Source organism: Strigops habroptila, chromosome 7, assembly GCF_004027225.2.
Source record: "Strigops habroptila isolate Jane chromosome 7, bStrHab1.2.pri, whole genome shotgun sequence".
NCBI classification, from domain to species: Eukaryota; Metazoa; Chordata; class Aves; order Psittaciformes; family Psittacidae; genus Strigops; species Strigops habroptila.
The window spans coordinates 10,375,420-10,388,640 of NC_044283.2; positions in this window are offsets into that span (position 1 = coordinate 10,375,420).

The following is a 13,221-nucleotide window of genomic DNA, read 5'->3' on the forward strand; positions in this document are numbered from 1 at the left end:
TCAACAGTGCTCATGTTGCTATACCCCAGGTGATGACTGGGGTAGAAGTACCATCTATTTATTCATTGAACCTTGAATTATAGTGAATATCTAACTCCAAGTCAAAATCTTCACTGAATTGCTGCATTTTACCTGAGCCTTTTCTTCCACAAAATGATCTGGGCATTATCAGGTAATGCCATTATTTTCATTATTGCTTTCATAGCTGAATGTTGTATGATTTCTATATCTTTTTAAGCTAACAAATGTGACAATTATAAGACTTGACAGGCAGAAAGAGAGATTGTGGAGAACAGCACTTCGGGAGGAGCACATTTTAATGGTCTCCTTTTTGGCGCACTTGCATTATTATCTGTGACTACTTGGCAGACATCACTGTTAGGTAAATGCTATAATTCAGCCAGATGTGATTCTGAAGCTCAGATTCTGTCTCTCTACCTATGAATGTTTCTTCCTTGTCATTGTCCTTATCATAGTAGGTTTTGTTTCTTAAGTTGCAATAAAACTTAGAAATTAACATTGCACAGAAACTTAGCTTTAGGATCCAGGAAAAGCATAACAGCAGAAACTGATTGTTGCTTGCTAATTTATAGGTTTGAAATGATGCTAGGTAGAGTTTGGCTCAGATTCGGTGCAGCTGCGGAGAATAAATGGAGTATGAATAGAAGGTAGGGCCTGTTTTGATCATATTTGTACTACAAATCCAGAACATTTCCTCTCCTTTGGCTGGCGCTCTGGCACTCTTGAAGATTAGCACTAGCAAGACACCTCAAAAGTACAATATTTTTAGATGATATAAGGTAGATTAATGGCTAAGAAGTATTTGGAAGAATTGGAAAAATGTTAGAAGATTATATTTCCTGCTACTAGTAATAACACTGAAGACAGGCAGAAAACTCCTGAAGAAATAAAGGCATTCTGGCTTTTCTGTAAAGGATTAACCTGGTTGCCTATGTTAGAAATGTCGATCTCAAATAATTTTGAGTTCGAATATATATTCTTGTAACATGATTTCATTATGCTGTGGTCTACACAAATCAAGTCCTTTTATATACCAGTATATAAAAGAGGTTTGTATACATTATGAGGGGGAAAGTTTTGAGGAAAACACATCCAGTTTTTGTTCTTTTACAGATATCTTTTAAAACACCCATACTGTCTCAATTTCCTCTTCACACTTATTAATTAGTGTTTATCTCACTTAAATAAAGTCTCCTAATTGGAGTTTCACTGTTTGCCAGAACAAAGGGTCCAGGGATGTTCCACCCTGAGAGATCAGGTGGGAGTAGTGAGGCTGTCAAAGGTTCTCAAGAGTCAGTCTTTGTGTGGGAATTAAGCTAAAGTCTCTATTTCTGTATGTCTGATTATACCACTGGTTTTTTGTTGGGTTTTTTTTTCAATATGTGTCTGTGTACTGTCCCTGGGAAACTACATAGAATTTAGCAGAGATTTCTGTATTACATGAATAAACCTATTAGGTTTCTTCCTTTTAGATATGACTATCATGCTTAGTCCCTCTCAGGAGGTCAAGGATAAAACGGTTCATTCATTTTAAAGGCCTATTTGTTATGGCTAGTTGGGTAAAGGAATTCAGTATCACCACTTCAGAAACAGTTTAGACAAATATACTAGCCAAAGCTCTCTTGATTGCACCTTCTTGTTCTAGGGTGAAGTGTAATGACTGGTAAACTGGGGAAGCAAATTGATACCTTCAACAGCATAGCAAACTTTTTTCCTGTTACTTTGTCATTGGTATTGTATCTCTCTGTCCTACTTAGGCATCTCTTTTCTGCTTTGGCCAGATAAGAGCATGACACTGTGAAAACATTCACCGGGTCTGGATCAGTAGATGTGTACAATGCTTTGGACTCATATTGTGATTTCCAATCACTTGAATTTGATTTGGATGGTCTGGCAATCAGAGAATTTCACCTGTTAATAATCTGAGTTCAGCACAGCTCAAAGTCTGACATGCTCAGCTCAGCCCAGGCTCACATGCAGTTGCAATGGTGCTCTCCACTGTGGCACTCTGGACATCTTACCAGCTTCCCAGTGCTTCCACTATGAACCAGTAAGGAGCACTTCTAGGCCACAGACAGAACATGGCCTTCTGACAGACCTGGCAAGAGCTTCCCTCACTGAAAAACTGAGTAATGAAGCTGGCAAATCTGTCATTATCTTAATTTGGGTTCTGGAGGACTCAGTGAGTTCATCACTCCCAGCTTTCTGATTTTGATTAATACATTATCAGATCAAATTTATGTAGCAGAGTGTCTCCTTTGGTGCTGGAGACTATGCCAGCATCTAAAGCCTGGAAGCCACCTAAAGGTTTTTATGAAAAGTAAGGATTGATCTATGGAGAAGATCTACTTAGGGGGTTAGCCAGTGTGTTTCTCAGATGCTGAATCTCTTCTGTGAAGACAATGCAAGTTGTGTGAGAAATCCTCAGCTAGGAAGCTTGTTAGCTGAACTGCTCAAGGCAAGAGATTCCCTTAAATCTGATCTAAATCTTCAGAAATTTATTTCTTTTTGATTTGGTATGCCTGTGTCTTTATACTCCTTTTTGTATTGCATTGCCTTGGAATTTGGGGAATTGCTTGTTTCATAACCTATCTTGAGTTAAAGATGAGTTAAGGTAACTCACCTATAACAGGTTTGACACTCCCTAAAATCTTGAGACTAGGAAATACTATCAAGGGCTCAGACCCCGAGATCATTGTAATTATCTGAAATATGTGATTCTGTGTAAGTAGCAGGTCTCCGAGAGTCCTCCAGTGGCTGCTATTAGTCAGGGAGCACTTTGAGGGACAATAAAGCAATGGGGCCTGAAAAAACTGCTGTTTCTCATGTTCCTTTTCAGCAATGGTAGTACCTGTTCACTGCAGCCTTGAGCTGATGCAATTGGGAACCCTGGGTTGCAACTAGACTTTTCATGGCTGATGCTGTCCTTTGCAGGTAGGACATGCAGGTCCTCTCCATCAACCATGGGTGAATTGTGTCTGCTGACCCTGACAAATCCTTGTATGCAGCACAGCCATCACTGTCACAGAGAGACTGCATGCATACAAGTTTCAAAAGATGAAACTCCAATATATGTCTGCTTTTGAGGTGAAGGGAGGGATTTCCCAGACAAGGGAGGACCAGAGAAACTATGTAGATTCTATGTTAGTGATATTATCATATGAATTTCTGCCATTGTTTAACATGAAAAAGAAAAATGAGCCATGAAAGGATGTGGGAGAGGGGATTTAAAAACAGCACCAGGAAGGAAAATGTTTCTCTTTCTGTTTGTAGCCTGTCTGTGTAACAAATCTCCTTCCCAAGCAACTCTACATAAAGTAGGTGACAGATACGATCAGTGGCTCAGCAAGGTGCTTCTGCAGCTGCTGGTATTTAGTATGCAGCTGCTTGATTTTATATTTTCCAGCAGCCTGCTTATTGAGAGAAAGTCTATTGCTGTAGAAAAAGATATGGGAAGCCATTAGCTGGCTTTTATTCTTCCAAGTGCAAACCAGAGGACAATGGCTCAGCTGGGACTCTAATGTTAGTGTTTACATAAGTTACAGCCCTACTGTGAAATCTAATGGTCAAATATTACATGTTTAATCTCTGTTTTAAAAAACATAACATGTAAAGCAATTTTTCTTTTAGGCTTATATTCTAAAACTACAGTTATACCCATGACTTCCCAGAAGAGACGGTCAGTTATCAGCAATATGAGTTCTTTGATGATTTGCTGTTCTGATGTTGACTGCAGAAATGGGTTGTGGAAGAACAAATTTTCAAAACCAAAATGCAGCTCATTAACCCCATCTCAATAAGGCAGTTACTCATGGAATGGAGAAGCCAGAACTATTTGAGGTAGAAGAAAGTTGTTGAGTAAAAGGGGATCCAAGTAAATCACAGCTCTGGGAAGAAGGTGTGTAACTTCATGCATTCAGCTGTCTACAGCTGCTCAGAAAGGAAATGCATGTGAACTAATGAGTCTTGCATAATGTCCATCCCTATCATATCCAGGATTGCAAGGGTTGAGATAATCTGAAATTAGATGCTTTTTGCCTCTTCTTTAAACTCTGACTGTGCTAAGATAGAAACAAATTTCATATCATGACTATTTCTATGGTGGAATTTAACAGCCCTCTTTCTTACACAAAGAGGAAACTGTCCTTTGGCACTAAGCTCATCAGTGCCTTGAGAAGAGCATCTGCAAGAGGGAAGGCCCAAATCTAAATCTTTCTCTTCCCAGCATGAGTACTCCAACTCTGGATCCTGAGCAGATTCATTCACTTTCTCAAAGGGAAGATAGAATGTAGAGGAGCTCTTTTGATTTTTTAGTTTATCAGTTGTTTACCTCAACTGAAACTGAAAATAGCTGTGGGGATAATTTTAGATATCTGAAGTTTCATATCTACAGTTTTATGCAAACCAAGCTTTTTTTTATAAGTAACTAATGAAAAAAAAACCCTCAACAACCAAATCCCAAAACCAAACACATAAATGTTGTGTAGTTCTTGAATTCTCTATATTTTTTTGTCCTATGGTAAAAGAGAATGGTGATAGCCTTCTTAGAGTTTTCTTCAATTGACAATCTGTGCTTTATGATATGATGCATTGGTGGAATAGTGTTTTGTACACTGCAATATTGTAATTTTACTCTGTTAACACACATAAAGGCTTGGGCAAATACCCAGTACAATATCTGAGTAGTTCAAAGACCACAGTTAGAACAACATATTGTGGAGATAACTGATACTCTATGTAATTATATGATATGTTCTCTTGAACCATCATAATTAAAGTGCAACAGGTAACACTGGAAAAAGACAACCAGAGATTATGTAAAGTTGGCAATTTGGCTGTATAAAAGGCTTCTCCAATGTTAAAAATAGCAAGTTGCTATTAGAAGCAGAGAGAAGACGGCTAAACAAGATTAACCCAATTAGATGAACAAGGAACACAATATTGTATTGAAATTACAAATTAATGATAGCCTTAGAGGCAAAAGAATACCTGTTAGCACATGAAGAAAGGAGCTAAAATCTGTGATGTTTAAAAAATAAAGCCAAACTATTATACAGCCTCACTTACACAGCCACCTACAGATGTACTGTTGTGTAACAGGGCAGCAGGCTTGATGTCTGCCTGTGTGTGGGACCCCTATGAGAGCCACACGCTCCATATTAATGGGGACAGTTCAAGTGGTTTCAGCAATACTTAAGTACAAAGCCAACAGACTCTGCCTTGTTGAGGAACATTAACTACAGCTTTCAACCTAATAGATCACGGCAGATTATAGGGCAGCAAGGGAGGGATGGAGGAAGAGCAAGGATGCATGGTGCAGCTGCTTGGAGAATAGAAAGCAGACATCACTGGAAGCTGCTTAATTACATTTTGCCAGTTTTCACTACCAAACCCATAGCTTCTCTCTTTTTAGATGATTGTTAAGGGGCTGAGGGGCCTGAAGGTATTTTGATGAAGAATTAGAAGAAGGAAGGACAGGAGCAGAGGGGAGCAAAGGCAGTTGCATGAAGAAAGTTGCTTGCTGTGGCATGTGTTGATGTTGTGCCATAAAGGTTGTGCTGGCCAGGGTATAACAGGTCTTGCCAAGCAGTGAGGCTCAAGGAGGCTCTATAGGTACCCAAGGGAGGGAAGGAGTGGAGGTGGGACATATGGGAAACGGTAGGGCAGGGGTGGTTCCCTGAGTGACTGGGAAGGAGAGCAGGGCAAGTCTGATGTGGGACTCCTGGTCTTTTCACAATGGGAAGTAGTTTCTACTCTCCTGAAGGATACTGTAGCTTGTTTAGTCTCGCTGGTGAGAACTTGTACCATTGTAGGTCAAAAGTGCCAAGGTCTTTCTTTTAAGGCTCTAATTTTGGGGAAGAATATAGTTATCAAAACGTCAGAATTTTCTGTGATAGTCTATCTCCTGTTTAACTCTACCAGTCACTGGGTTTGTGTGCTGGGATTACTGCTTCTAACGCAGAATAGGTGACACCACCTCTCATTTATAACACGCCTGTAATAAGTGAGAAAAAAGCTCAACTGATCAAGGGAAATGAAGGTGAAAAAAAAATCCCACACACAGTTTTATATCCTGGCTGTGCTCTCCTCCCTATTAAGTTCCTTCTCTTTCATCAGCTCTGCTCATGGGGCAGCCACTGCATACTTAGCCTGGTTTCCTAAAGAAATGAGATCTCTCTGTGTGGATATAACTGTCCCCCTATAATTTTTAGAACTGATGGTGAATACCAGCAGAATACCTTAAAAGGGTAAAACCTAAATTTCTGAAATTTTAATGAAAGTCAATATCTGGAGAGAAACCCTCCTATTATCCTATCCAAGAAAAGTAAACTCATCCTTTATTAGATAATTCGTATTTTCATGCTTGCATTTCTTCTCAGAAAGGAGGTAGAAAAAACCAGCCAAATCCTTTTTGCTTGAATAAAGAATGAAAAGCATTACAAAGGAAAAAGTGTTTTTTAAAGAAACTAGCTAGAATTCATAAAGACAGCACATTTTCCCCAGAAAGCTTAGAAAAGCAACAGCATCGTATGCAAGCAGCTGTATCATGATTTGGGAGAATATATTAGGGACAGATTCTTAACAGACTGTCATAGAATCATAGAATAGTTAGGGTTGGAAAGAATCTTAAGATCATCTAGTTCCAACCCCTCTGCCATGGGTAGGGACGCCTCACACTAGACCATGTTGCCCAAGGCTCTGTCCAACCTGGCCTTGAACTCTGCCAGGGATGGATCACTTGCTTCTTTGGGCAACCTATTTCAGTGCCTCACCACCCTCTTCAGAACTCATGCTAGGACATAACCTGAACAGAATCACATTGCGCAGGCTGCCTTTTAGAGTAAATAAAAGCAAAAGAAGAGATTGAGGTGCTGAGAGAGAATTAGAGTAGTAGAACAGGAATCTCTAAGGTTGAAAAAAGCTGAGCAGAACATACTAAACCATTTACACTGAAGCATAAGTAACCCTGAGAATTTGTTCAGAGTAGCCAGATATATGTGCACGAGCCAAACTGAATACTGTACTAGCAAAACTGAAGTTCTTTAAACTCTCTAAGCCTCACAGAAAAGAAGAAAGATGCTAAGGCATAACACACCGGCAGCATATCATCCCTCAGAGTCATATGCTTGCCTTGAGAAGTGTGGCATTGCACCATGTGGAGCATGCACCTGGGCAGTACAATACTCTGATAGGCATCAACGTGGACATTAGTGAATTGTTGGATCAGGACTCCGTGAAAGGGTTTTTGGAAGCTGTCACAAGTGTGCACTGCCAACAAGCCAGCAGTACATGGCACTACTGTTTAGGAGTGTTATCACAAGCTGCTGATGCCTAGTTGTGGAGTGTTTCAGGATACGGAATAATGCTTAGCTGGGTTGCACTGTGATTGAAGTGCCAAAGGAATCCAAAGTAATGGGGCAAATTCTCTGGGATTTTTTTGCCCCCCCCCCCCGCTTTTTTTTTTTTTTTTTTTTTTTAAGTTTTCATTTGCTAAACATCTCTGGGGCTTCTGATAAATGTGAAAATATGAAGATCTCCATTTAGCGTTGCATGAACATCAGAGCAAATGAGCTTTACCCTGTAAATTCTAAGGCAAGAGGAGGACTGCAACCCGTCAACAGACAGTCCTAAATGAAAGACTATTCCACCTCAGGGCTAAAGGCAACTGGCCTCTATCTCCTGCCTTATGACTGTCTCTGTCATAATCTTGGTGATGCCATCAATGACCCAGAGCTGGTAACAACAATCCTCCTGTATGCAAAGATCAACAACTGGTTATTTGCCTTTGGAGTGCTGACTGCAATCTAGCTGACATGGTTGAGTTTTAAGGAACCTGGCTCAGTGCATCTCTATCACATCTCCCACTAAATTTTGGTGTCATTCTCAGTTAAGAGCCAACAATACACACCTCGCTCATGATTATTTGTCACATCAGAAGAATTCACCCATCCAGATTTAGCTCCATCATCACTCATAGCCTCTCTAAGAACAGCCAGCCTCCTACCCAGACTGCCTCAAGCTGACAGGTGTCTCCTCAGTTGCTCATCCTTCAGATATATTTGGTAAAGTAGACAGCAGGCTTTGGAGTGGCAGATTCCTAAGGTCTGCAGGCAGAATCGGCTGGATGGGAAGAAAACTGGTTAATGGTTGAATAGCATATGCTGCAGGGTCAAGAGCTTGATTTATTGGTGTTTATTCTGAAACACTTAATAATCACACCTCCTGGTGAGGGGGAAAAATACTTTCTCCTTTGTTACTTACGAACTGCTGATGGTACTCTTCATCTTGCAAAAAATGCCTCCAGTAATACCAATGAGAAGTGACCTGTGGTGTTTGCTGCTGCAGACCTGCTCTTCACTGTACCGTGGGCTGAGTTGTGTGGTTCTATCAAAGGTAAACCGGGATATAGTCACGCAGCTGGTACCCCATTTTCTTTAAAAAAGCAGGTTTAGTAGATGAGTGTGTGAAAGCTATTATACTGCAAGACAAAATATTAATTCAGTTGGAGAAAACAGTGAATATGTCAAGAATTATAAACTGGACAAAGACCTAGCCAAAGGAAGCATTGGTTTTGAGGATTGTTTTATAATCCCATTCATTTCCTGTTGAAATGTGGGATTTCTGATGGCTGTTTCCCAGTCTTGAAAGGCAATTCGTTCAGAGCCTGACTATTTTTACCATCAGGAAGTTATTTAAATATATAATTTTCTTCACAACATATCCAGGAGGGACAGACATTATTTTTGCTAGGCCACTGCTGCAGTGCCTCCTGCCCAGTTTTCTCCCATCTAAACAATCCCAATGCCATACGAATTTCTTCAAGGGGAAATTTTTTCCTCTTTTTTTTTTTTTTCCCCATTAGTATCTTGTTTTCCATTACTCTCTTCAGTGGGTCTTTACTTACCAGCTGTTTCAGGCTGAGCAGCATGGAAGGATTACTGCCTCTGCCATGCAATTTACAGTCCTGTTTATACCTTTCACTACCACCTCTGATGTTGCTGACTCTTACGTATGATAAGCCTACGAACTCTCTATGCACTTAGTATGAAGTGACTTGACATGACTATAGTAAACTGGTGATCTAACAGAAGCCACAGGGTTATTAAAACAGGGGCTTCATATAGTATATCTAGACTCAAAATTCAGGAAAGTTTTCATAATGTCTGCTAGGCCATTTAAGGAAAAATCCAATTGGCAATGGATCCTTCAAGCAGGGAGGCAGAGCAGAATCGAGAAGAAAATGCCTTGCCTCATTCACATTCAGAAGAAAGGTAATGACAATGTTTTCTTTCACTTGATAATGCAGAGGTGAAGAAAAAGTAGAGTGAAAAGTCCCTGAAGAAGCTTGGGAGTATTTGCCACATCTTGGTTTTTCATATCAGTTCACTCTAACATTATTATACTCTATTTCTTTGGATTAAAAAAACAGAATGGAAATGGGGGGTTGCAAAGACAGGTTTAGATCAGCTTGGTGGTAATACCTCCTCATCCCTGATTATATTAGTACTGTGGTGTCCTGGTTTCAGCTGAGATAGAGTTATTTTTCTTCCTAGTAGCTGGTACAGTGCTGTGTTTTGGCTTTAGTCTGAGAACAATGCTGACAACACACCGATGTTTTTAGTTGTTGCTAAGTAATGTTTACCCCGATCAAGGACTTTTCAGTCTCATGCTCTGCCAGGGAGGAGGGGCACAAGAAGCCAGGAGGAAGCAGAAACTGGAAACCTTACCCAAACTAGGCAAAGAGGTATTCCATACCACAGCATGTCATGCCCAGTATATAAACTGGGAGGAGTCACCAGGGAGGGGCCAATCACTGCTCAGGTTGGCTGGGTGTTGGTCAGTGGGTGGTGAGCATCTCTTGGGTTTTCTGAATTCTCATTTATTTTTTTTTTTTGTTGTTGTTGTTGTTCCCTATTATTGTTATCAGTATTGTTATTGTCGGTATTATTTCTATTATTATGTTTTTCTTAATTTCAATTATTGAGCTGTTCCTATCTCAACCCACAGGTTTTATATTCTTCTGATTCTCCTCTGCATCCTGCCTTGGGGAGAGAAGAGGAGGAAGTGAGCGAGCTGCTGTGTGGTACTTAGTTTCTGGCTGGGTTTAAACCATGACGTGTGTCTTCCCATTGCTTGACATCAATCTAGAAAGTATAGCGAGAATTTTTTCATGCTGTTAGAAGAATGATTACTGATTATTTCATCCCTGGGTTTATTGTTTCTCAATTAATAAAGGGATGACATCAGTAGCATGAAATTATAGTTTCAGCTGCTAGTTAAATTCTGAATTAATGGAACCTCTTATAGAGCAGGAGGCTGTGGCCTTGTGACAAGTTTCCATTGTCAGGAACTTTGTTTCTGCTAAGACAACCAGTTGTTATTTTTTAGCTGAATTAGGTAGGCTTAGGGGATTTGTAATTGCATCTGTATTATTCGACACAAGCTCCCTAGTGTTTGCCTATGTAGCAATTAATGTAAGAGTCCAGTAGAATTTCAGACTGTCATGACATTGAATTATGAATAGATTTTTTAAAAATTAACCACTGTCTGTATAATACTTACGGACTCACAATTTTTTTTTTATTCAAGATGCAATTTTAAAGATGAATATGCTTTCATCATTAATCTTCTTTTTGCTTACATTAAATCTTTTCATTGCTTGCATGACTCATGATCATCTTATAGCAACATGGTTGTCCAATACAAATTCCAAAGTATAACAATTGTAAATGACTCATCCTTAAGCATATGCAAGAGAAAGTGGGATTCCAATGGCTTTTCCTTCTGTAATACAGATATTATGAATTTAGTTCTTACGTCTCACCAGCTACCAGAGCGACCCAGATATTTTGCTATTATGTATAAAATCATAGAATCATTTAGGTTGGAAAAGACCCTTGAGATCATTGAGTCCAACCGCTAACCTAACACTGTCAAGTCTACCACTAAACCATGTCCCTGAGCACCACATCTACATGTCTTTTAAATACCTCCAGGTATGGTGACTCAACCACTTCGCTGGGCAGCCTCTTCCAGTGCTTGACAAGCCTTGTGGTGAAGGAAAATTTTTCCTAATGTCCAAGCTAAACCTCCCCTAAATGAAATAATTTGAGGCTATTTCCTTTCTCCCTATCACTCTTTACCTGGGAGAAGAACACCCGCCTCACTACAACCTCCTTTCATGTAGTTGTAGAGAGCAATAAGGTCCGCCCTAAGCCTCCTTTTCTCCAGACTAAACAACTCCAGTTCCCTCAACTGCTCCTCATAAGACTTGTGCTCTAGACTGTTCATCAGATTCACCACCCTTCTTTGGACATGAATTCACATTTCAGTTATAGTTTTCTTACTTAATGTTTCCCTAAACTTAGGGGATGGTCAGGTCTCTAATATAACCACATTTGTCCTGTGTCATTGTTTTTGCTTTATACAGTGCCATAGGTACACCAGGACACTTTGCTTGAGTATAGAAACTGTATCATGTTGCACTGAGTATATCTACAGTCTTAATAGCTTTATACATTTCTGCAAATGCCAGGAGTTGTAGAAGGAGACAAGGTTGTTCCTTAACCAGCTCACCTGAGTAGCAGATATTTTGCAACTCTACTATGTATATGCAGGCAGATACAGCAGAGACCTGGAAGTCTCAAAACCTGGTCTTACCTGTCCATTTCTGTATAAGATTGTTCCTTATCCATTGCAAGAACAGTTGCCCATCACTGTTGTTTGGCTGGAGCAGGTGACCTGACCTTGTCTGGGCATGCCAGTATTGTCCCAGCAGGACCTGCCTTGCCTGAATTTGGTGTTGTTAACAACAACAACTGTAGCTTTTTAGCAGAGTCAGTGGCAGTCCATTGGGGAACTTATAGGGACTCAGCGGTGACAGAAAAAGGAAATAAAAAGAGAGAATGATGGCAAGCAGGGAAGGGGAATAATATTTATGAAGAGATTGCTAGTTTATTTATTTATCCAAATAACTGTTTTCCTCTCCGATTTGGACTCTTATATATGTACATATATATATTATTTGTAGTTCACTCAAAAGCTGAAAAAGAATGCAAAATCCCTGAAAGCAGATTTTTATTTATGAGATTGCTAGCTGTGGCAGATTACCATTCACTCCAGAAATGGAAATTATGCTTCTATGAAATTACAATTTAACATTAAGGGGAATAGTACGGTAATGTTTTTTTAATCTGTATGCTGGTTATCTGCTTATTCAGGTAATATTTTGTGTGTCTTCACACAAATTCAGGTAATACCATGAAAAAATGGTATACTTTCACCAGATCTGTGACTATCTAACTGACTCCACTAGTTTGGTCCCAGACTTGCACACATATGAGTCAGAACAAATTGAGAAAATCATCTGAGATATAAAACTCAGTTTGAATACAATGAATGAGGATCCACACTTTTGTAACATACATTCATTGATATTATCAGTGTTCCGTATGCTTTTAACTTCAGACCTTTATAAAAATGTATCTGGAAAGACAGAAATGGATATATAAAAATAGATTTGTATGTTTATATATAATTATACAAATATAAAAATATTCAGCTCATTTCAATGGAGTACTCATATTTTCTCTCTAGCAACAAATGGAGCCTACTCTATAAAGCGTTTTTCTCAGGCACACCAAGATCTTTTTTCCACTTTGCCTATGGTTTTGTAAGACTCCTTGACTTTGATTGAAAAGTCACTTGATAAATAATGTAATTATCTTGTCCACCTCTGTATGCCCCATTTTCAACATAGCAGATCATTTGGCAGCACTTCATTAGCCAGAGAGCCATGTTTTAAGTGAGCAAAAGAGTATATTTTAGAATGTAAATATTAAAAGAGAATTTTTTTTTTTTTTTGCGAGTTCAAATGACGTATTAGGCACACAGGATATATAGATGACTTGAAATCTGCAAAACGAACCTTCTCTTAAATGCCCCCTGATAAAGGGGTGGTGTCTGACTCAGTGCTAACATGTGGCAGGAGTCACAATATCTGCTGCAAATAGCATACGTTGCAAATCTAGTCTGTCTGTGTGTCTCCAAAGTCATTTTATGAATTGACCTTGAATGGTGGGATGACTGAAAAGGCACGAATCTTTCACGAGTGAGGCTGATGAGACTTGGGAGCAACCACAGCAGATTTAAACAGCCGTCAAGAGCGCAAGCGGTAGGTTTTCATGGGAGGGCATGGAG